We start from the raw sequence: 25,892 nt of genomic DNA, 5'->3' as shown, positions 1-25,892 counted from the left end.
CATATAGTTGTCTAATTACATACCTAGAGAGGGTGCTGCCTATGCACTTATATCCGAATTTTGGATTTAAGCCTAAATTTTCTTTTGATTTGCTGAATGATCTTGGTTAAGTTACTCAAGTTCTCTGGATTCTGATGGCCCCTTATATATGATAGCAATAAAATACTATTTATCTTATAGTTTTCAAAGTGGTGAGTATTCATGAAAAATGTATATGAAACTCAGAAAACATTGAGTCATGCAGTCAAATTTTTACTAACATAAAATTGTCACATTGAAGTAGCTCTTAAAGTGATAGGCAGAGTTAGGTTTATCCAAGTAAATAGAATCTTCTTCTGCTTGAGCCCTTTCTTGTATTCATTCACCCAATCCATTCCCACCTGCCTACTCCTGATTTCTAGTGCCCAGAGTTCTTGCTCCAATTTACTGTCTTCTCCTTCCCACCCGTGCTCTCAATTTGCCTGATTTGAATAAGGAATCAGTGGTAGGGAGGATGCTGCTTCTCTATTCCTGATATTTCCTTACACATGGAAATGTCCCCACAAGTGATATGCTCCTGGTCCCTTTCCCTCATATTTACTTGACCCTTTGGTAGGTCAAGTCAGTTATTAAATTGGTAAAATTAGAAAGGATGAACTGGGTATACATGGCTCAACACTTCCCTCATTGTCTCAGCACCATGTGCTGCTGCTCATGAGCTTCATGGTGTTGCTCATGATAACCTTCATGGTGAAGGACCATGTATGGTCCCTGGTAGTTTACCATCACTGGGTAGGTACTGCTGTCTAACTCTAGTGCTTTGTGTTACAAAATCTACTTGTCTGCACATAAGTCTGAGTTTAATCAGTTTGGCCTTCTTTCTTCTTTTCACTTTTGTTTTATTTCTTGTTTGATTCAGGACTCAGGTGAAGAAGAGGAGTATTATTTGTTATTTATTGAACTACCTCAAACCTACCAAATTTGCAAACTGATATTTTAACCCTTCACTCCCCACTGAGCTCCACATCCAGAATTATTTTAAAGAATTCTATCTGTATGTTCCATTGATACATAATATACATGTAAAAAAATTAACTAAATTATTAATTAATCTCTTTATTTTTCACCGATCACATTAGATTTCATTCATGTATTTGCAGGTCTCAGTGTGAGGGCAGGGACCTGGCATACCTCCAACACCTGCATAATACATGGAGTATGATAAGGGTTCAAGAAGGTTTGCTGAGAGAATAAATGAGTGAGATGGAACATGAGTGAAATGGGTCCACTCCCTTTTGTGTTCCGGCCCCCTCAATTCCTCCAGCTCCAGACTGACCCAAAGATCCTGGATCATGGCAACCAGCAGACTTACACAAAGATTCTGAGCACACAGAATATGAGAAGTCAATTCCAGGGGCTTCAGCTCTGAACTGAGTATTGGCCCAGCACTGCTATTCTGCTAACGTGGATGAGCCCATCCCTACACCACTGTGTAGGAAGGCACGCCATTCTCATCCCCTTGACCTCTGTACATCCCCTAATTGGACTCCATCACCCACCTCTTTCCTCCCACATCTCTTTTATCCTTAATCTGTCTTCCCAGAATTCCTTCCTCTTTCTTATTCTAACTGAAAACTGGATATACCCTGAAGGTACTGTCTCCCCTGAAAGCTTAACAAATGGAAGCCATTTTTCTTACACTCTACCTACACATGGACCTAGAGCTGATGTAGTAACTTCCTGATTCCTCATCATGCCAGATCACTGACCCCCTTCTTCTGCCTTTAAACCCTCAGCTCCTGGTCTACCAGTCAGAATTCCTACTGGTTGCACTCATCTGCCAACCCCCCATCATAACACTCATTCCTCAAAGGTCTCAGTACCAGGCTTGGTGTTACCTCTTCACACCCTTGAATATTCATTGTTGGTGATTTTTATATCCATGGGGATGATACTTCGGACATTCTGGCCTCTCTCTCTTCAATGACCCTGTCCTCTACCCTCTTTAAGTTGTTCATACTCATGGTCATACATACTCTAGACCTTGTCATTACCAAATCTGCAACTCCTCCATAATCCCAATGACAAGTTTCCTATTTGGCTATCTTTCTTGCTTATTCCCTCTAGCACTCTGATTTCAATAATATTTTAGTTAGGACCTCCAATTCATCAACCTTACCACCTGTTCCCTGTTCACCATTTTCTTCATGTCTTATTCTTTCTTAATCCAATGTCATTTTAACAAATATATAATGAAACTGTGAAAGTAGAAACAGTAGACAAAAAAAGAGAAAAAATGGGAATATATGTTTAAATTCAAAATAATCATGCTAACAAGCACATTAAAAATCCAAAGATTTCCTCAGAAGTTGAGAATTTATTTCCCTTTTACTCTTGTACCAGGAAATCAACCTTCAGGACTGTGCTTAGTCAGGGTTCCAGGGCTATTCTTTCATTAGTCTTCTATCAAGCAGTTAATTTAAAAGCCCTTCTGTAGCAACACAGATTGTCAAGGCCTCAAAATATAAGTTGTGTTGATAGTATAGATTACTTCAACAAAAATTTCTTATTCTAAGGATCCCATATAATGATTCTATGAAAAGTTATAGTCAAATGCATTTTTGGAACCCATTCTACTGCTGGGCAGACAAACTCAACCTTAATTGTATCTTTCTTCTGAAGCATCTGATGAAATGACTGATAACTTCATTAGAATAGGTAGACATATTAACAATTATTTCTGAAGAAAGAAAGATGTATTCAACAGTGCTGAAATGACAGAGGCACTAATTTAGGATTGTTCTGTATAAAAACAAGATATTTGATAGTACTATATATTGTAATAGTTTGGAACTTCATTTAAAATAATTAATGCACATTGAACTACAGATGGAAAATAACATGGGAAATAAGGTGAATAAAAGCTTGCCTTAAAATTTTACCTTAAAAACCATTTCCCATATTGGTTACTTCTACTGGGGTGGGGCGGGGGAAGATGTCATCAAATAAAGAGGGAAAAAAAATTAGAGTGGGAATATCAATTAGGTAGCAAGTCTATATAAAAATAGATTGAATTTAGAAATATCTGGGGATTAAGAGATATAAAACATTATGTTATTTTTTGTATCTTTTAAACTTTACTACTTATAGAATAAATTGCATTGGAATGGAGACAGAAAAGATGGCTTCTTATTAACTCTTTGCCTAAAGAGGAAGAATTTCTGAGCACGATCTATCTGCCAGTTAAAATCAATTAAGTATCAAGAGAGTCATAAATTGGCCCAGAGCTGAAATCTATTGTAAAACTTCCAGGAAAATCAGAACAAAGAAAAGATGCTAATTTCTCATAGTAGAGAGAAACCATTCTTTTAATTGGATCAGATTATTTTTTATCTCCAGTATTTTAAGACTGACCAGAACAATAAGCACTTCCAATAAATTTTAAGCCAATCAATGTGACTCAAGGATTAGAGAACTCTGCCATTCTTTTACCTGACAGGTAGCAAGGATCAGTGAACTAATAGAAGGCCGGTGTCAGCAGTACTGAATAATGTTCATGAGGCAATACCAACTGGGAAACCTCACAAAGATCACAGAACTTCTCTGGGCCTCCATTTTCTCTGTTAAGAATTAATACTCTGTATGGAGACAAAATTTTTAAGATGATTTTAACAAGTCTACAACATACACAAAAACAAACATATCCATAAATGTATCACATGTGTATACTATATCTGTGTGTGTGTAATATATATGTGTGTGTATATTTCACACACACATTTTACTTCTCACCTTGGGTGCTAATTTCATTGAAGGTTTGGTAACAAATAACATAAAAGAGATATATCTAATGTCTCCTTTCTTTTTTTCAAGATGAATCGGCCATTAAAGCTAATTAGTCTATCTTTACAATGTATAAATGAAGAGATAATAGCTGAGTTTTATCATAACATGGTAACTTGGTTTATTTTTGTGTCACTTAAAGAAATACTCTACTTTTTACTGATTAGGAGAGTAATAATGCCCACTGTAAACAAACTGGAAAGGAAAAGATCACCTGTGATCTTACCACAGAAAGGCATATGATTAACATTTTGGCAGAGCTTCCAATATTTTTCTACACATTATTTTTTTTTTTTTTTTACCTACTTGAGATTTTACTGTAAAAGCCATTTTATATCTACCTTTTAAAAGTTAACTTTATAAAAAATTTCCCCACTGAAATTTTTGTAAACATGAACAGATTATGAGTAGGCTTGGGGTGAGGGGGTTGTGTCAAAGTTATTAGATATTGTTTTGCAAGATTGCCCTAAGGAGACTGCATTGGTGGGAATAAAGTTGAGACATGGAAACAAATAAGAAGCTATTGCAATAATCAAAAGGCAGTTGATGATGTTGGTATTGGGAGAAGAAGAAGGGACATAATAAGGGGATAGAATCTATTGCTTCGATTTCTCTGGTCAACTTCAAGCCAGTGGGTGGTATTACTATACCTATTTCCCATGACACACAGTTCTGTTTTCTCTTTCTCCCTTCTCCTTTTCTTTCTGCTTCTCACTTACCTTATTCTTTATTCTTTTCCCCAATATTCTTGCTTATGCCTAGGTCTACCTGTGATAACTGAGATACGGCTTAACTCTTTGGTCTTGTTTCAGAATTCAAGACCTTGAAAGCCCTGTGGAAATAATACATTATGAAAGGTGAGGGGTTTAATGTAAATGTCTTAACCGCTGATTTAACAAAAAAATGACAAACCACAAAACAATCTCAGGCACTAACACTAAAAGTCCTAATATGAGAAAATCCTATGTTTACTCTTCTACCATTTAAGAAGATCTTTCAAGATAAATAGTAATACGTAGAAACAGAGACCATAGGGATGATTACCAGATGGGAGAGGGAGGGCGAGTGGGTAAAAAGGTAAAGGGGAACATAGTCAATAATATTGTGATAAGTTTGCACGGTGATAGATGATTACTAGAATGAGTGGGATGATCATTCTGTAAGGTATAAAAATGTCAGATCACTACATGTGCACCTGAAACTAATATAACTAATATAATATTTCATACCAACTCTACTTAAATTTTTTAAAAGTAATTTTTAAAAAGATAAATAAGTAATAGATAAACCCAAGGGGAAGGGGCAGAATAAACAGTGATTGCAATAATTACAATTCTTACCAATCTATGTGAATTGATGTTATTTCACTAAATAAAGTAAATTCTATTATAAAAAAAATAATACAGTAGAAAAGCTCTCAGTCATCTGAATAGGATTGTGATCAGCACCTAAGGCCAGGAATATTGGGCTTTAGAACCCTTCAATCTCTGAGTCTATCACATAGAGATATTCACTATTTGCTGGAGGGATGGACTGTTTACCACCATGGAAAAGTTTCTGTTACTGGGAGGCAGTAGAAAGCAGTGACTAGAACAGACTGTGGTCAACTCAGCACCATCCCCAGTTCCTTCTACACTCTTCCCTGCATCATAGAGGCGAAGCCTGGGAACTATATTTTCCAGAATTCCTTGTTAACAGGGTTCCAGATTAAGCTGTCAGTGAGATGCACTGCCGTGATATTTAGAAAGAGAAAGAGAAGGAAGCACATTATTCTTTGCAGTGGCTACTGCACCAGCACGAGCAGGCAGAATACAATATCCATGTGGTTTGCTGGCAGATTGCAAACATCCTCCTAAGAATCAAACATTTTGTGCTGCAGAAAGTTGAAATCATTAGCAGTGAGCTTCCAGCAATTCCAGCCCATGTAGATTTTCCGAAAATCAGGCATGGCTTTCCTGCGCCTTGTTCTCCAAGTCCTACCCATAATTGTATAAGCCTCTAATACCCTGTGGTAAATCACTTCCTGCTCAGATTACCGAAAATGGTTTATCCTTTTCTGAATGGACCAAGATTGATAGAGTGAGTACAAGAGTTGGGTACAGAAAGTATGGGTTGAATTGGACCCACCACATACTACCTGAGGAACCTGTACAAGTTTCTTCAATGCCTGAAAAGCCATTTGCCTTGTTTTCAAAAATAAGGATAATAAGATATCTGTCTTTCTTATAGGGTTTCATCAAAATTCTCATCAAGGAGTAAATAATCCAAGCATGTAATAAAAGCACTTAGCACAGTATCTAGGGGAAATAAGCTTCCCCAAAAACATTAGCTGTTAATTTTATACATAATGAGTTATAATAATACCAGCAATAATGTGCTCAACAAATAGCTGTTTCTCTTCTGTCCTCATGGCTTAGAAAAGGACACAGCAGAAACCACAACTCAGGAAGTGTCAGTGAGCAGAGATAACAAAGGTAGGATTTCTGAAACCCTAATTTGAAAAGAATAATCAAGAACTCTGAACAATGCCACAGATCCATGGCATAACCAGGGCTGGGTGTGATTACAACTGTATCTGCTGCAACAAAGTTCCTCTGGTTGGATGATGATGAAACGGAAGCTTGAGTAGCTGCTGCTTAAACTAGAAGTTAGGAAACCCCCTTCTTCCATGTATTGCTCTGTGTCCTGGAATCTGCTTCTTGGGAACTTCCTGTATTTCTAGTTTTCTATGGATGGGCAGTAAATATTCAAGAGATAGATAGACCCATTGCATTTGAAGATGATTAATTCAAAGAGAATCAGCACCATATTACTCCAGATTTATCCTTCAGGAAGAAAAGATCATAATCATGAAGTCATTAGAAGCTTCTCTGTGACATTAGTTTAACAGATTTACAAAACTGAAGAGCAGATGACTGTTTTGGCTTTATGGTAGAAACCTTAAATACTTCAGAGCATTGTGTATCACAGAGAAGTTTAGCGAAGTGGTCTGTTAGAATATATGCAGTGACTTCTTAGTCGTGTCCCTGGGGGCCCATAGGCGAGGCAGTGAGGATGGCTGCAATCATGGTGCTGCCTAGGAAGGGGTTGTTGGTGTTACTTAACGCTCACTAGCTTCTGCTCGCCCAGAATCTGAGCAAAGTTATACTTTGTCATTCTTCCCTGCAAGTAACATCTCCGAGTCACTAGCTCCATAAGGAAGGGCAATGATGTGAATTACTCTCCAGAGTAAAGCTTATTATGGTTCAGGAAAAGGTGACAGGGTGGCCCTCTGGGAGTGTGCTGGGATGATGCGTGTCCTTCAGTTCTCATGGGGGTTTCCTTGCAGAGTGTAAATTCTTTCCCTTGAACCTCTATCACCAAGGATTTCTTGAAGTTCACCTCTTTCTTCTTTTTTCTCTTTCTTTTTTTAAATATGTTTTTATTGTTTTGTTTTGTTTTTTAGACAGAGGGAGGAAAGAAGGAAGAGATAGAAACATCAATAAGAGAGAACATGAATCGGCTGCCTCCTGCATGCTCCCTAATGGGAATTGAGCCCACAATCCAGGCATGTTCCCTGACCGGGAATCAAACCAGAACATCTCAGTCTATGGGTCAGTCCTCAATCCACTGAGCCACACCGGCCAGGCATCTACTTCTTCTTCTTTTTTTTTTTTCCCCATGGAAACATCAACTTATTTTCACTTTTTATTTTCCCTTCCAGTAGAGTTAAAAACCAATTCCAATTAGCCAATGTAAAGAATGCAGCTTTCTCCTATTCCTCCTTTTAGTCACATTAGGTGATTGTAGAATATAGGTAGGATTCTCCCACTCTTCAAAACTGTGGCTCAAAGATAATATTTGGCTAACTAGTGTAACCCTCCAATCCAGTGTGCTAGTCATCAAGATGCTAATGGGGATGAAGCCACACCAGGCATTTCTGGCTGACTGCCTTCACATAGAAAGCCTGGGCATAGGAAAAGCATCCTGTGGTGTGTGGGAGAGCTGCATGGATTATTTACACAAGTGGTTCACAGGCTGAGAACCTGCTAGGTGAATGGGAGAACTTTGATTCTTTACCTCCAGAAATCCTAGCCCTGGATAGAACAAAGTTGGCCCTTTGCTCTAAAACTCCTCATCAAGGCTGCATTTGGTGTTTTCTTGAATGACACACGGTGTCCCTCTCCTGGAAAGGCTTGAACTCTGGCTTTCTCTCTGATTGGCCTACAGAGGCCCTCGGAGGCTCAGAAGAAGAGATGGTGTGGCCCAGCTGAAATTCAAAGGAAATAAAGTCTATACTCTCCAAAATGGGACTCCACAACCAAGGTCAACAGAAGAAAAAACAGAGCAGCAGATTGTTGTTATACATGATGGAGTGTCAGTCTAGCAAAAAGCCATGAGCTAATTTCATGCATGTTTTAAAAGTAGTCTTCTTATTTATCATTTTTATTTTTCTGTTAAAGAAGAGATATAGAATTTTAGCCATAGGGTCAAACTTGTTTAAACACTAAATATTTAAATACAAGAAAGAATAATACTTAGGGTTTTAAAATATGCCATATTCATATCTACTGTTATATCTAGAAAAAAAAAAAAAAAACAAACCTTAGTTGAATGTCTTTGATTAGGGCATTGACAGTTCACTTGCTATATGCCAGCTACTGGCCTAAACCCTTTTAATGAATCGTTGAAGTTAATCTTCATTGCCCTGGCCAGTTTGGCTCAGAGGTTGAGTGTCAGCCTCTGGACCAGAGAATCCCAGGTTCAGTTCCCACTAGGGGCACGTACCACATTAAAAATAATAACAATGAAGTTAATCTTCACAAAAAACCCTAGAATTATTATCCCCATTTTACAGATGAAAAAACTAAATCTTAGAAGTATTTAATAACTTATACAAGGTTGCACCACTAAAACTCCATAGAATCAGGATAAGAATCTAAGTCAAGCAATTTTATCCTAGAATATGCACTCTCCACTATTTTGCACACTGCTTCCAAGAATAAAGAATGTTTTCTGTGACAACAGCTTCTAGGCTCCTATAAAAATGATGAGCAAGCCTTATAATTATGAGACAGTAATTCCTCTTTCCCAACCAAATGAGACTTTGCTATCAACCAAACCCTTCAATCTTCCACCATCCAGCATATGTTCTATCTCATGGGCACAGGTCCTGCTCCTTCTTTGCCACCCAGTCGTGATCAGTGTAAATGTCCAGGTCTTACCAATAACTCTGGAAGTAAGACAGGTGGGACCATATTGTAATACCTATCAGGGAGGGAATTGAAAGCTTTTCAGAGAAGCATATCTCTCCAAAATGTCTTTGAAATACATGCATTCCTTTGTAAATTATCATGTCATCAGACTCAGAAGTTGCAATAATAAACTATTTACAATAAGTTATTTTATCTTCAACATAAGTTAATGAGGACCATATCACCTTTCTACCCCCACCAGAGCAACACGCTGTCAGTCTACACATGGAAATAAGTATCTTCTATTTGTGAGGAGATTTCAAGGTTATAAAATATTTCCATATCTATTTTTAACTTAATTTTCACAAAAACTGTGAGCTTATCTCCACTGTCCCCATTTATAGAAGAGCATATTGCAGTGCAGGGAGATGAAATAAGTGTCTTGGCTCAAGGTCATACAGATATGGCAGATTTGACACCTAAAACCCAAGTTTTCCATCTCAAAATCTAGTGTGCATTGCTATTATGATGTTACTTAGGGTAGAATTTCACCTTCATTTATTTTCATTCCTGGAGGTAAATGCCCATGATGGTGTATATCCTACACACTTTCTCACATTCTCTGTCTGGCTTTTAAGTAGGTAATAACCACCTCATCAACCCTTGATGACTTGAGCTCACATAATCCCTTCTGGCTACAGGAGTCCTCTCTCATTATCTAAATAACTTGGAGATTATTTTTGACATTTACAACCAGCATTCAGCAAATTTGTACTAACAGACAACTTTTAAGAAATTGAATAACACCTAGTTTAGTGTTATTGTAGAAAGTGCTGAATTAAGAGGGTGAAAATGAAACCCCAAGAGTGTACATTTGGGCAAGTCCTTACCCTCCTCTGAGCTCAGTTTTCACACTTGAAATTTGAGGGCACCGGATTAGCATTAGATCATCTCTAAACTCTCACATGTTACGTGTTTCAAGCTGAGATCTAAAGGAAAGTTGTGAATGTGGAGGCAACAGGAGGCCAGCAAGAATAAAGCTGGTTCCTGTAATTCCTCTGAACCACCCCCACTAGGTTCCAGGTCACAAAAGACTAAAGCTGGGAAAACCCGGTAGAACTCATGGAGCTACCCTCAGAGGCATCCCCACAGGGTTTCTCTGTAGAATTCCAGAGAAGGGGCTTCAGCATCCCTCCCAGAAATGGCTGTCAGTTCTTCCTTGTATATCTTCTCAACAACCCACATCATCTATGTCTTTTTCCTTTTTTTCCAGTTTCTGTGGTTGAAAATGTTTGTTGGCAGCCTGTGGTATAATGGCCAAACACAGAGAAGCTATTTCACCATGAATAGAACTCAAATTTTAAAGATGGTTCAGGGAATTTTTCCTTAAGAAAGTGGAGGAAACTGTAGTTGGGTCCCAGTATCTGTCCTTTTTTCTCAGCTGCACAATAGCACTGTTGTTTGGGGCTCAGCTTTATCAACAAGGCAGGTTTTGAGACACATAAACCAAGAGAGGGATTATGGCATTTTTCTGATCTCTCTTGCCCATGACTGGTTTAGAAATCCAGGCTTGGGCCAATCAGCACAAAATCCTAATCTGATTGCAGAGAAGGATTTGTTCAGGACCGGCCTTTCCATGTAATCTCTGAGACCTCTTGTCTATTGTATCAGCCTTGCTCATTCATATCCAGCTTCACTGGCCTCCTAGTTGTTTCTTGAATGTGCCCTGAGGGTCCTTGTCTAAGCTGTTCCTTCTACTTGCAGTGATTCTCCCCACACACTCTAATGCGAACTCACTCATCTCCTTCAGGACTTTACCCTCTCAGTGAGACCTACTCTGATCATCCTGATTAAAACTGCAACCAGCTCCTTGATCATTCTAGGTTTGTTTTCTTGTTTTCCTTCCCCCACCACCCTACCCATAATACTTTTTAAATATCCTATACAGTGTAGTTATGTATTACATTTGTTATTGCATGTTTTTTCTCACTCTCATATAAGCACCTAGGGACCTTCTTGTAGTCACTGCCTCACCCTGAGTGTTCACCAGGGTGCCTGCCTGACTCGTGGTCGGCACTCAGTACCTTCTCTTCACATTTTGTAATCAGTCTCAGTCTGAATCCATTTTACCTGGGCAGATTTTGCCTGCCTAAAGTTTTATGAAGTTCAAATATAGAACAGATAAATATATCATCATGAACATTAGATGATCATAGATTATCATAATTGATCACCTAATAGGGGCACTTTTGAGAATTAAAAGGAAAAGCTATTAATAATTTTGTCATGACAACAATTTAAATAGTCACCACTATGGGCAACCAGAACTTAGGGTTACCCTATTTATTGGAGAGTGTGGTCCAGGGAATAAGAGTGAGGGACTAGGGAGAAAAACAGGAAAGGAAGGAGGACAGATGTTCTCAAGCTGCCTCCTGCTCTGGGTTCCTGGTTGCTGGAACCTGGGGACAGTCTAAGGAGCCATATGCAATGTCTCAGAAGCAGCTGTGCAGAGAAAAAAATGAGCAGCACTCATGCCTTGGTATAGTTAATGGTATACCCACAGGGCACTTCCAGGTTGTACAAGTACATGTGTTGAGTGGATTCCTGTGGCCTCCTAAGAAGCAGAAGGTGTGTCACAGACCTAATGTGTGAACCACTAGGTAGAGGAAGAGGTCACTGAAGGAGTGACTGCACTAAGAGACAGGTAAGGCCAAGAGAATAGAAGTAGAGAATAAGTGGAACCCAACACAGTGCTTTATTTTACACTTTGAAGTATGGGGTACTGTAAAACTCACTGTCCTGAGGAAAACAAAAAGGGCCCAGAAGACAAAAAGCCTGTCCAACTTGGTAACTAGGACTCCTATCCACAGGCTGGTCTTTTCAATTTTAATTTAATTGATGTCTAGATGGCTTTAAACCGTCTACCAATTCTTAAAAACAAAAATGTTCTTAAGTCCATGTAGAGTCACCCTGTGTGATATGAGGGAAATCATGTTGCTTTAAAGAGTTACTTTTTTGCCCTGGCCGGTTTGGCTCAGCGGTTAGAGCGTCCACCTGCGGTCCGGAGAGACCCGGGTTCGGTTCCCGCTAAGGGCATGTACCTCGGTTGCTGTTTGTCCCTGGCCCTGGTTGGTCGTGCGGGTGGCAGCCACTCGATGTGTCCCTTCCACATCGATATTTCCCTCTCTCTCTCTTCCTCTCTCTCCCTCCCACTCTATCTGTACAAAAAAATGGAAAAATATCCTCGGGTGAGGATAAAAAACAACAACAAAGAGTACTTTCTTTTGATAGTTTCTTTCTCCCCATGGATAACATGGCTTACTATTGGAGGTAACAGCGTAATACAAATCTCTACATGTCTGAGATAATATATCTTTCTTGGCATTGCAGTCTCCTCATCTCCCTTTCTCTCGTCCACTCTCCCTTTCCTCAGCCCCCTTTCAGGTACACATGATGAAGAGATAAAACTTTGGTAGGGGCAAGAGCTATGATGAAGTTTCCCCTCAGAGAGTGGGGGGAATGGATTCCAGGCCTCCCACAGCATTTGGGTTCTCAAGCTTTCAAAAATGCTACACAGCATGGGCCAGAAACAACACAGAATATCATCTAAACATAAAATAAAAATTTAAAAATTCTACTGTGGTAAAATTAAGAGATGAAACCCAAGAGTGTTCTGAAGTGCTGCCCGAGGTCTGCTGAGGAAATTCCGTGAACGTTCTTGGGCTTTAGTGTTATGGTGAACACAGTGGACCCTTGCAAGTGGCTGCTTCTTCCTCTCTCAACAGCCTATGGCAGGACATAGGTGGAGTTTTGGAGAAGTAGATGGACTTAGGGGTGTACACAAATTCCTTAAAGATCTGTTTATGGACCATCTACATTTATCTGAACTTGGGTGCCCACTGGGAGGACAAGAACTGGCCAAAAGGGGCTCACTAGACTGAGTGGCAAGTGGCTGAGACTAGTCCTGAGGGTACAGACCTCTCATGTGGTCATCTTGGTCCTTCCCCAGGCTAAGGGAGGAAGATAGCAAGATGCCCACCAGATCTGACACTGTAGCACCTTTCCTGGAAAAATTCCACATACACATCCCCTAAGGCAAATCTAGAGCAATTTTAAGCCAAAATAAAAAATAAAAAAAAGTGTATTTATTATGATAAACCATTCTCTCTCACCCCAACCTTGAAGATCTGAAGTGATAATACTTGAAACAGTACACTGTGAGAAATAATTAGGAAATAGTTTACAAGGAAGAAACAATAATTTTAAAATATTAAAATATAATAAATTAGGAGCTAGTATCTCTAATTTCACAGAGAAAAGGAATCCTTCTTGCTCGGTGGACTCCAGAAACCTATCTTCAGTGTTTCTCACAGAGCTGTCTTTTGAACAATTTCCTGTCTTTCTCAAGAAATGAAAAAGGCCTATCTTGGAAACTCAGCTTAGAAATTACTAGAACTGCCCTCTTTCAACTGAGCACACAGTCCAAGGAACATATGAAAACACTGTGCTGTGGTTTTCATTTGTCTCTTCTGTTCTGTAACCTCAGACATACAGCTTAATCACCCCCCAGGGCTCATTCTGCAAGATTCCCTACAAAGAATTTCAATCACTTTGATAAATTCTTGTGGTATTAATTAACCCTATAAAGTACCTAACCAAAACAACCAATGCTTTGTCAGGGCACTCTACTTTAAAGAGTAATTAGCTCCTCAACTGAGACACAACATTGAACCAAATTTTGAATTCAAGCATCAGCCATCCACCTTTTGAAGACGATATAGTCTCTCTTTTCTTATTCCTACTCTGTATTCATAGGCCAATTATTCTACCTCACCCTCCTTACTTTCCTCCAGGCTCTGATCAACCACAGTTGTCTATTATATGCTGCCTGTCTCATTTCAATTCTAGAGTCAAAAATCACAGCTCTGATGTGTTACCTTGGAACAAGATGCCTGCTCTAATTTGAAGGTTACACTGGTGCGCATAAGCCAATAGACACCAAGTCATGGATTGTAAGGAGCATTTCTTTCTTGATACCTGAGATTAGAAAACAACCATATCTAGAACTCTTAACCTGAAGTCCCAAGGGTGGGCTTTAAAAGGATTTAGGATTCCCATAATTATATGCAAAACTGTATTTATGATTGTACATTTGCATTTTTTTCTGAGGAAAGAACACTTAAACTTCATCAGATTTTCCATGTTGTCTATGACACTCCCAAGATTAAGAATGCCCGAAATAGCCCTGGCCAGTTTGGTTCAGCGGTTAGAGCATCCGCCTGGGGTCCCAAGAGACCCGGGTTCAGTTCCTGCTAAGGGCATGTACCTCGGTTGCGGTTTGTCCCCGGCCCTGGTTGGGTTGTACTGGTGGCAGCCAGCCGATGTGTCCCTTTCACGTCAATGTTTCTCTCTCTCTTCCTCTCTCTCCCTCCCACTCTATCTGAACAAAAAATGGAAAAATGTCCTCGGGTGAGGATAAAAACAAAAGAATGCCTGAAATAAAGAGTTTCTACAACTGACTCCTCTTATTTTATACTTGAGGAAATAGAGTGTGGATCAAAATCACAAGCAACCTTGGTCTTCTCAATGAGGCCAGGCTTGCTGAAGGGATAAGAATTTAGATAGTTTTTTAAAACAACAAAAGAAGAACTGTGCCTATTGAAAAGAAAAAGATTTTGTCAAAGATGGTTGTAGTCTAAACAAATCCTGGTTGACTTCCACATGCAGGGCCCCGAGGTGAGTTTTAAATAGAGAACCCTGTGGCTCAGTCTTGTTTGCAGTGCAGCATCCTTGGACTGTCTCTTGCCTTCCACCTTCCTTTTTTTTTTAAAAAAACAAATACCTTTTGTTCTGATGTGCAGAACAAATACATCCAAGTCTCCATATGCAAAATGCCTCCTTTCCAGCTCTCTCCTCTCCTAACTAGAGACCATTTCCCTCCAAGGGTTTGGGTGTGATAGCATTCCATCCACAGTTCACAGACAACTAGTCTGACTTCTGTACTAGTCATGTTATGACAATCCCATCAGCAGCACCAATATTACAAACCAACAGCAGTTAGTATGACTGAGTACACGCTCCTGTGGTAAGCACTTTATATGCATTATCTCATTTAATTACAAACAGTAAGTATGTCTTACTCTCAACTTCATTCCACAGATGGGAAAACTGATGCTAAGAAGGGTTAATGTCTGTGTTCAGGGTTCCACAGGTGGTGTGAAAAAGCTGGGATTCAGGCCCTGTTCTGCCTGACTCCAAAGCCCACTGTGTTCTAAGCCACTGCTCTACAAAGGCACCCTCCGACAACTAAACTAGTCTCCTCACGTTGCAAAGCAATTTTTCCAAAGTATAAATTTCACAGGTGTGCTGCAAAAGATGCTACTGTGATCAATACTTGAAAATGCAAATGCAATCATTATATTATGTGCACCTCAGAACACAAAAGCTTGATTGCATAAAAATGCTGCTTTTATTAGTCAACAGGAGAAGGTTGAACCAGTATTGTGATTTCTGTATTGCTTTTTCACTACTGGTTTAGAGTATGAAAATTTGATCAAAGCACCTTCTGAAGAATTCAGCTTCATTTATATTTTCAGTCCCAAAACATAAATATGGTGATGGTTCATATCAGGGTCATTAAGGACATGTATATAAAAATGGTATTGAATGTTGCATTGTAATCCTCTTTTTTTTCTTCCATCCAGTAGAATTTGAAGGAAAAAATACTTAAGTGACTTAGGAGGCCTTTGCTTAGCAAAATGCCATAAAACAAAATATCTCAATCTGATATCAAGTATTCAGGAATTATATTTTCAATAAAAGCGTCTCTCTTGGGCTTATAATACCAAAACAAGAAGAGGTACAAAATTATAATTTATGATGTGTGCCATTTAGAGAAAAAGAGAAACTCTTTCTTCACTTACTTTGATGTTGTCAAAACAAATCATGGCCCTACTTGCTGGTCTTCTTGCCCTCGTGAAGTAGATTTGATAGGAGAAGATTTGTCTGCACCCTAGGTGGGCCCTTCAAATTTACTGACAATTAGTTATAACAAATCTCCTCACCATTCTTTGTGTAGAACAGTCGCTAAACTTCTCTTTTATAGAATCTGGTGATTACTCCAGGAATGGGTCAAAAATGAGACTCCTGGGCTGTGCTGGGCCTGAGAGTGGCCTGTCTAAGGTGAGCCTCTGATCTCCTTAGCTTTCACTCTCCACTCCGACCACCAACACTGAGAGTCAGGCAGATAATTTGCACCTTAGCTTTGGCAGCATTTGGAAAGATTTTTCTGAGAGCTGCTGTAATCAAGGATCATGGAAATCAGGTGCAGACACATCAGTCAAGAAAACAACTTTGAAAACCTCTGTGTATTTGGTACTTTCTAATTTAGAAGCAGACTCTGCCTATTGACTGCTTGTATGTTCACCTGCTCTGTGGCAGTGATCATTCTAGTCTGGCCCATTGGGAAATTACTATCACCTTGGCTTGAAATCCATCAAAACCAGAGAAATCACCATATGGTGTGAATCCAAGGTTTGTCAGGAGGTGAGGGGACAGCACCCTTGGCAGGCTATACCCACTGATGGAGCAGGTTCTTACAAAGCTGGTGAGAGAAGGATTCTGCTAACTGATAGAATGTGAACTGCATTTTTTAAAAGGTCTGTGTCTGTTAATTTTGTTAAGAAACCTGAATTCTTTCAAAACAAAAAACACAAAGAAAGTTATATTCTGATACATCTCTATTTGTGTTACCTAGAAAAAAAAATTATTTATTTTATATTTTAAGATTATAAGTCACTAAAAAATCACAGGTAAAAAAAAGGATTCCATTAAGTCATAGTGTCAACCAAAGAATGTTTCCTGTCATGAATTATAGATTTTCTACATACTGTTTCATCTTAGCTGCCCACCTGAATGGCAGGGAGTTGAAAAAAATTTTTCTTTAGTATAGTCTTTTTTTATTATTATTATTATTATTTTGCATGATGAAATGTTTTTACCACATTTCATGAATTCTTAGACTTACTTTTTTTTGAACAACTTAACATTTCTGAAATGTGTCTTGAAATTTATGAGATATCATAATTTAGTTGACAGCATTTCTTCTTTCTTAGTTTCAAGGAAATATGGCATTATCATGGTAATTTGCCTAATTTGAATTCCCATGTATCCTCAAACTTCCTTTCTTCTCTCCTTTTTTTTTAATTCTCACCCGAGAATATTTGTCCATTGATTTTCAGAGTAGGAGGGAGGGAGAGAGAGAAACATTGACATGAAAGAGATACATCGATTGATTGCCTCCCACACAACTCCGAACAGGGTCAGGGATCCAACTGCAACCGACGTGTGTGCCCTTGACCAAAACCGAGCCTGCAACTCTTTGGTCCGAGGGCTGATGCCCCAACGGCTGAACCAAACTGGCCAGGGCAGCATTCCTTTCTTATAAATACGCCCAGGGTCATTTTGAACTATACCAAAGACATGAGGCAGAATTCACGCACATCTGTGCCCGAAGCCAGCCAGCCTCTGCTTTCCCCAGCATATAGGACCTTCTCTCTATGGTCTACACTCTGCTCCTCACCTGAGGTCTTGGGCAGTGACACACCCCTGTCCATCCCAACCTTGTCTCATTCTAGGCTAAAGATGAGTGGTTCTAACCATGTTATCTACCACTGATAACCAACCCACCCAGGCTACTTTCTTCTCAGTATTTTGTGAATCTTTCCAAAGGCATTCAATAACTGGAAAGAAACAAATAATGTAAGAACTAAAAACAATTGACAAACAAGCTGGGTATGGAAAGACCTGGTGAAGGAGTCCTTAAATAAGGAAATATGAGTTAAAACATCCAGGCCCTGGGAATTTGCATATCAATCATAATTTCTGGGGTTGTCCTTGGTTTTAGAGAGACTTTGTAGAGATTGGTATTATGTCCAAAGATTAGTTTATGGTTGACCAAATACCTGAAAAGTAGTAAAATAAAATAAAGTATTAAAGCAAAATAAAGCAAAAATTCCTTCCTTAACTCTCGAAATCAGATACAAACTGGCAGCCCCAGGCTTTACATAGCTGCTTCCATGTGTACTTGGCTATTTTATCTGTTCACATGATATTTTAAAAGGCAAACAAGATATTTTTAACTCTGACTGTACCACCAGCTGCTTAAGCAGTACCACCAGTAAAAACACCAAAGTCAGGTGTGGAGAAGGTAATTGGGGAGAAAAACGCTGGGAAAATTGCTGCTATGTTGATAAACTGATAGGGCACTTAACATGGGAGGTAGGAAGTTAACTAAGGTGGAAAACCAATAGCAGAACAGAGTGGACTGTGCAGGTGAAGGTGTCTAGCTGTTCGTTGGCACTGGAGAGGGCAGCAGGAATTTAGGAGACTGGAGACTCAGACCCAGAGAGTCATTCACTAGTGTGTTGTTATAGCCACGGGAGACCATGAGACTGAAGAGGCAGAATATGTAGAAAGAAAAAAATAGGATCAGATATAGTTTCTCTGGGTGGACAGGCACATTTAGGAGATCTGAAGTATAAAGAAAATTAGTGAGAGAGGCTGAGGTGTAACTAAGGAACAAACATCGGAGGGTACCACGTCACAAATTCTGAGGTAAGACACACTTATAAAGAAGTGTTAAAATAAACATTATCAGATTCTGCTGAGAGGTCAAGAATAACAGTAGTAAAAAAGATGTGGGATATTACAGTGGCAAGGGAACTCAAAAGAATACTGTGATAGAACAGGGCGGGGGTGGGGGAGAGGCAGTTTATATCGAGTTAGGAAGTAAATAGCTACCGAAGAAGAGAAAGTATAGAGATTTCTCTTTCAGAAAGTCAAATGTTCTAGAAAAACTTCAGAGAACACAAAACATGTTCATGATATACTCACTAACCAAGAATCCCAATGATTGCACATCTACTTAAATAATAGGTCACTTATTTTGTTTCAAGACATCCTAGGAACTTCCTAGCTATATATTTCAATATCACTTTCTCCCACCAAATTCATCAATTCACTGTTCGTGCAGCAATTATTCTCTGTGCTCAGGATCAGGGCTGGGAATCGACTCTTTTCTAAGGTCAACAGCAGCACTGCAGTTCTGGCTTCCTCCTTGCTACTCAGCAGCTGCCCTTCTAGAATTTACTGAAAACAATTTCCCTGCCAGGAAAATTTGCCAGTGTTATTTATTGATTTCAGGAAGCTGTGACAAACAACCATGATATTGTGTGTAGTGAATTGTCAGAATATAGAGTAGCACCTAAAGCTCTCAATTGACTTTGGTGACACTGTGAAATCACCAAAATATGGTGGTTTTAGGGCACACCAAATCTGCCTTTCAGTTGGTTCTTTGGAGGCTCACCTAACTTCAGGCTTAATTTCACATTAATTTTATTCTATATAAATAACCAATTGTATGCATGTGCTCTGTGTAATGCCATGTTACAATAAATGTGGGAGCCATTCAGTTGATATTATGCCCCCTTGGAAGCCAGATATTTATTCCAAAAATAGCTGTTACATAGACTAGCAATCTCATTGTCTGCTATCTATGTTATGTTTTGTTTTCTATGTGTTTGCCCTTTTAGAACTAGCAATCTACAGTTAAATCACAGAAAAGGTGATACAAAGTTGTCAGCGGGAGTGCCAAGTTAGCCACTCAGAGCCAAACAATCACTCCCTTCAGCAAGTCTCTCTATCCCGAGTCCTGTCTCAGGACTTCAGTTTGGTCTGGGCACCCCATGTTGATGGGGCTTAGGAGTTGAACTCATGTTGATTGAGCTGGAGAAGATGGTGAAGGAGATGCCAGTTTATTAATTTGCCATGAGAAGTCTAAGATCACAGTGGATCAAAAATTCAGCACAGCTTCTCCTGTAGGAGAATCTACCTGGTAGAGAAGAGAGAAGACACAGACTCAGGTCGACCTAGCCTTCACATCTTATCTCTACTCATTGGCTGTCTGATCCTAGTCAATTCAACTCTCTGTGCTACAGTGTCCAAATAGGTGCAGTTGACATAGTAATGGAGTATTTTTCATGAAGCTAAAGCAGCAATTTTTAGCCTTTTCCATCTCATGGCATACACAAACTAGTTACTAAAATTGTGCGGCATATATATATACACACACACACATATTTATATGTATGTGTGTATATATATATGTATATATATATGATCTGACAAAAATAAACAGGTATAATTTTCACTCACTCACACCAGATAGTTATTGTTGTATTGGCTGCTGTCATTTTTTTATTTGACTATCTAAGGAAAAAGAGGACAGTGCCCCTGACTAAATAGTCAGATATTGCATGTTTTAAAAATTTTGTGGCATACCAGTTGAAAATTGCTGGGCTATAGAGAAGATTAAATGAAGAAATTCATGTAAGATGTTTATCATGATGGTAAGGAAATGCTGAAAGAGAATTTACTACTATTGCTATGTGGAAAGATGAATTGTGACCAGATTATTTGGTAACTAGAGAATTAGAGAAACTTTGGTTTGATGAAGAATCTCACTCCATCAATATTTGTGTCTGGGATACTTGTCTTGCATAGAAAGACGTTCCTTTACCCAGGACTGTAAAATTATTCTTTTATATTTTAATCTAGTATTTTATGGTTTTATTTTTCACATGGAAATCTTTGCTCCCACTAAAATATATTTTGCTCACGGAGTCAGATTTTTTTTCTTAAATGGTTATTCAGTCATCTCATTTTATTTTTTCTATTTTCTGTCTTGAAGGATAAAGCTCTGGGCGTGGGGACATACTTTCACACCATTTTTGCTCTTTGCCGGTATGGAATTCTTTGGTTAGAAGTCTGTCTTTATAACTTTCAACTGATGTACATATGGCTACAGTTTGGGGTCATTTTGCAGATCAGTATAATGAGATTTCCTCGCAAGGCAGAGGACATTACACTGGGATATCCTTTTAGTTAGAGGCAATTAGCTCAGCACAAACCCTGCCATGTTGCCCTTCTCCCCTGACGAGGGGCTTATTTCAGCAGGTGGCTGCGTGGTCCCAGGAAAGGGACAAAGGGTCAGGAGCCAAACATCTGCATTCTGACACTGGAAAAAATATTTAATCTTTGAGCTTTAGATTTCTCATTTGTACACTGTGTAAAATAATATCTGTCATTTTCCTCTCAAGATTGCATGAGGGTAGATCACATCCCAGAGGGGCCTGTGCCTTGGGAAAATAGTAGTGCTCTCCAACTTCCCGGGTATGGTCTGAGGCTTGAGGGAGCTTTGACCCAACAAAGGGAGGTACCCCTTGATTGCCTTGAAGGGACCTTGGGAGTTGTGGGAAAGGACATCTACCTGGGAAATCAAAGAGTACATTTGGAAAATTGTGAACAATATTGGTATAGAGGCTTTACGGGAAGTATCGATGACCTTATCAGCATCCCTTGATTAGAAATGACTATGGCTATTCGACCTTTGCAGTGCTGGTGCAGGAAGGCACTGAGTGGTAATTGTAGATGACGTAAATAACGTGCAGACTACTGGAACCAGGGCGACCCCAAATTGCATTTTTACATTTCTTTGCTACAATCAACTCTCCACTCTACAATTCACACACACACACACACACACACACACACCCTTGTTCACAATCACTGTGGGGGCCATAGGATTGTGCTGCTAGATCTCCTCTCAGGAGAGAACCAGCACTGAGGAGCATACACGGCCTCCAGCTGAGACACCTCAGGTCCACTTTCAATACCTTTGGATCCACTGTAGTGTTCGTGCCGAGATCACGTTCTCCCCAGGCTACTCGCAGGTGACGCTGGAGCACAGCAAGGGAAATAAGTTCAGAAACTTCTAAGTTACAGACTCCCCCAACAAGACTTTGCTCTGGGGTTCCAGCAGCCTGGTCAAGACTTCTCAGCTCCACCACAGTCTGAGACTCGTCTCTCCCAATCCTCTTTCCTGCCCTGTCTCCTTTCACAGATGTCAGACCTTCATCTCAATCTGACGGTCTCCCCAACTCCTGCTCCCTCCCAACTTCATCCTTCACAGGTGTTTCCCCAATAAATCTCTTGTACATCATAAGTCTGTCTTGGCATTGCTTTTCTGAGCACCAAAACTAACACACTAACTCATCACCCCACTCCAATTCATGAGTGTTTCTTCTCATACATTTTAGGAGGGAAGTTATTCTAGAGCACAGCTCACGGGGGAGGGGCATTCACATCACCCTCTATACTAATGGTGAACTCGGAAGCTGAGCAGTACCTACTGTCACAGCCTTCCACAGCAGCCCTGGGAGAGGAAGGGTGTGTTTAAGAAAATAGCTTTACTAAGTTATGGGGATCCCCTCGATAAGTCTGCAGACTTTGTATTCACAAAATGTACTTGAGAGTTTCTGTAGCACTCCAACTAGAGTCATACCTACAGTACTAAGCAAACCAGATATTTCCCAAACTGGTCAGTCTAATTGGCTGTAACTATTTCAAAGCCTTTTCAGTAGTGGCAAATAGTGTTCTAGAGATCTGCAAGCTTTTCCTATAAAAAAAAAAAAACAAAAAAAAAAAACACAGAGTAAGTATTTCTGGCTTTGCAAGCTACATAAAGTCTTTGCCACAACTATTTGGCTCTTCACTATAGTGTGAGAGCAGTCAGAGATCAAATTATTTGTGGTCTCTAATGAGCAAAACAAACTGACCAACAAAATAGGTCCAGAAAGTGGAGACATGGAACAGACTGACAAATGTCGGGGCACGGGAGATAAAAAGTGATTAACCAAAGACTTAGATGCATAGCCCATGGATATAGACAAAAGTGTGGTAAAGGCCTGGGGTAGGGTAGGAGCTGGGTGGACGGGGGGAATGGGAGGGGAAATGGGGGACATCTGTAATACTGTCAACTATAAAAATGTATATATTTTTAAAAGTAATATGAATGGACATGGCTTTATTCCAATAAAACTATTTATGATTATTAAAATGTAAATTTCATATAATGTTTACATGTCACAGAAAATAATTTGATTCTTTTTCTTTTAATCCTCATATGAGGATATGTTTTCATTGATTTTAGTGAGAGAGGAAGGGAGAGGGAAAGAAAGGGAGAGAAACATTGATGTGAGAGAGAAATATCAATCAGCACCCTGACCAGGCATTGAACCCACAACCTGGGTGTGTGCCCTGACCAGGAATTAAACCTGTGACTTTTCTGTGTACGAGATGATGCTCCAACAAACTAAGCCACACTGGCCAGAGTAATTCTTTTTTTAACCATTTTAAAATGTGAAAACCATTCTTCATTTGATGGTGGGCAGGACTTGGCCTGCAGGATAGATGTTGCTGATCCTAGAGGGTCCCTCCAGACAGACGATCACTGAGGGCTACTGCTGGCTCTGGACTGTAACTCTCTGGCCTAGTCTGGCCCTTGTGAGGATACTAGAGCAATCTTAATCTGAAAATGACCAGTTTGGGAGGAAGTGGGGGATCTCATTATAAAGTTCCGTTTGAGAGTCAGGATTACCGTCAGCGTCATTGGCCTCAAAAAGCTGGGAAACATTGCCTGCTGGCTCCTTGCAATGCTCTGAAAGTTTGTAAGGACATCTCACTTGGATTATTAGATTCAGAATGAAAATCATAGTTGAAACCCTGAGATGGCACCTTCTTTCTGGACAGACCCCTGCATACATAACATGTTGTGGATTAGCCCCGAGTTCCTTGTTTTTATTTGTTTGTTTGCTTGGTTGGGGGATGAGGTGTATATTTTTTAGGAGATACTGCAAAAAAGAAAAAAAAACTTTCAACTTTATACCACATGCAGCTAAACTAAGTGCTGGTAGGAAAACACGATGCTCTGTGTGGTTTGCTGTATCACACTGCTGTCTGATGCCCTACCCTAATTTTTCCAGTCTGACCTTTCCTAAGATTCTGCTGGCTCTTTCATTGGGATTTAAATGAAAGGGCAAAGCATTTTTGCATGAATATAGAAATAGAGTAGGAACTGTATAATTCCAGCGAAGCAAAACAAAGTCAAGGCAATTAATGGCATTTGTTGAATCCAGTTGCTCTCAGGGAACTTCCTATCCTACACCGCAAAGTAAAACCCTGGGAAATGCACTGGGTATCATTTGTGGAAGGAAGGAGGGCTGTAAAAAATGAAAGGAAACAAGAATGGTCATATATTGAAATCAGACTTAGATCAGACTACCATTTTTTACTTTTCTATTTCCAGAGTCAGGACTTGGATTGTTAGCCATGCTGTGTATGCATGTAACCTAGCCCTTCCTCAAGAAAAATATCCTTCCCCATCCAAAACTATCCTTTCACACACACACAAAAAAAGAGTCCTACATTTTTTGACCTATAAAATAATATGAAACATGCCTAGGAATTTTCATAGGTATTTATGTGTAGGTTAGAGTCAGTTCCAAAGAGCTGCAGGACCAACTGTCAAACCTAGACGTGTGCTACTTGTCCTATCTTTTCTTTTGAAGTTCCCAGTGACTTTGCCTTCTCTGATTTTGCCCTCTATTTGTTGTTTTCTCTTTTTTTAAGTTGGTTTATTTTGAGAAAATTTTAAATTATGAAAAAGTTCAAAAAATATAACATCACCTTTCACCATCACAAAATAATAAATATTTCCTTGTGTTATAAAAAATTAAATATCGCAACTATAAATTCCCTTTCCACCTCCCCAGAAGCAACACTGTCATGAGTCCTTTGTATATCTTTCCATTCTATGTTTTGTTCCTTTTATACATAAATAAATCCCCAAAAGTCTATAGTATTATTTTATAGACTTACATTTGAATAAATAGAGTGATTCTGAACGTATTATTCTGCATCTTGCTTTTTTTTCAGTCAATACTATATTTTTTAATCATTTTATATATTTCTTCTTTTTTTAAAGCTGCTCGTTTCCCACACTATGCTATCAGACTATTCTCTCTGCAAGACCACTGAGGAACAGAGCCCTGCCTCCCCAGAGCCCTACTTTTCTGATGCCTCCAAATACCAATACACATGCCCTTCTAATGTTAAGGATTTTACTAACAGTCACCATAGGAAATATAAAAAATATGACAAATTATGGAATTTCAGAAATCTTAGAAAATTTAGAAAATATAACCCCACATTATAACTCCAAATATCCCCACCAAACTAAGATGGCAGCTGGAAACCCCATTGGTATTCTGTTCTGCTTTTGTTTTTCAAAGTGGAACTCAATAATCCTCATCCCTCTCCCTGACCCAAAGAGAAAGGTCTGCTGACCCCTCTTCCTACAACAAGACTCAGCCTAGATCCCTGTATGAGCAGGAAAGACACAAAATAAATGTTCCTCATTTCAAGCAGGTGAGGTGCCCTTTGAGGGACTCCAGACCAGACAGAACCCATTTCACAGGAAGAATTGGCTCTTAGGAAGGCAGAGTAGTTAAGAGTCTGGGTTCAAGATCCAACTGCATGGGTTTAAATGCTAGGTCTGCCCCTCAGTAGTTCTTTGGACTTGAATAAGTTTCTTTACCTCCAGAAGCAATTTTTGCTCATCTCTAAAATGAGAATAATAATGGTTGTTTGAGGATTAAGAACTAATGTAATGAGTACTTGATAAGTATTAGTAGCCATTATTATTGTTATTGTTATTTGAGGTCCTCCACACTCATGATCCCCACATTGATTCACAGTCAATGAAGAGAAATGAGGCTTATACCTCTTCCTGAAAACTTGTCATTTAGATGCAGTCAATATTCTGTGTTATCTAGTGATATTCAGTTTTAAGGGCAAGCTGAGCTAAAAATCCATATATGAATATATCTCAAGTATGTGCAACCCCATGAATTTTCAGGATTAAGAAACCAGCATCATTACTTTCAAGAAGTTTTGTGGATTCACATCAGAATACCAAGTAGGGAATCAATATTTTAG

This window comes from Molossus molossus, unplaced genomic scaffold (assembly GCF_014108415.1).
Source record: "Molossus molossus isolate mMolMol1 unplaced genomic scaffold, mMolMol1.p scaffold_m16_p_8, whole genome shotgun sequence".
Taxonomy (NCBI): domain Eukaryota; kingdom Metazoa; phylum Chordata; class Mammalia; order Chiroptera; family Molossidae; genus Molossus; species Molossus molossus.
The sequence above is the reverse complement of the archived record's forward strand: the minus strand, read 5'-3'. Positions refer to the sequence as shown.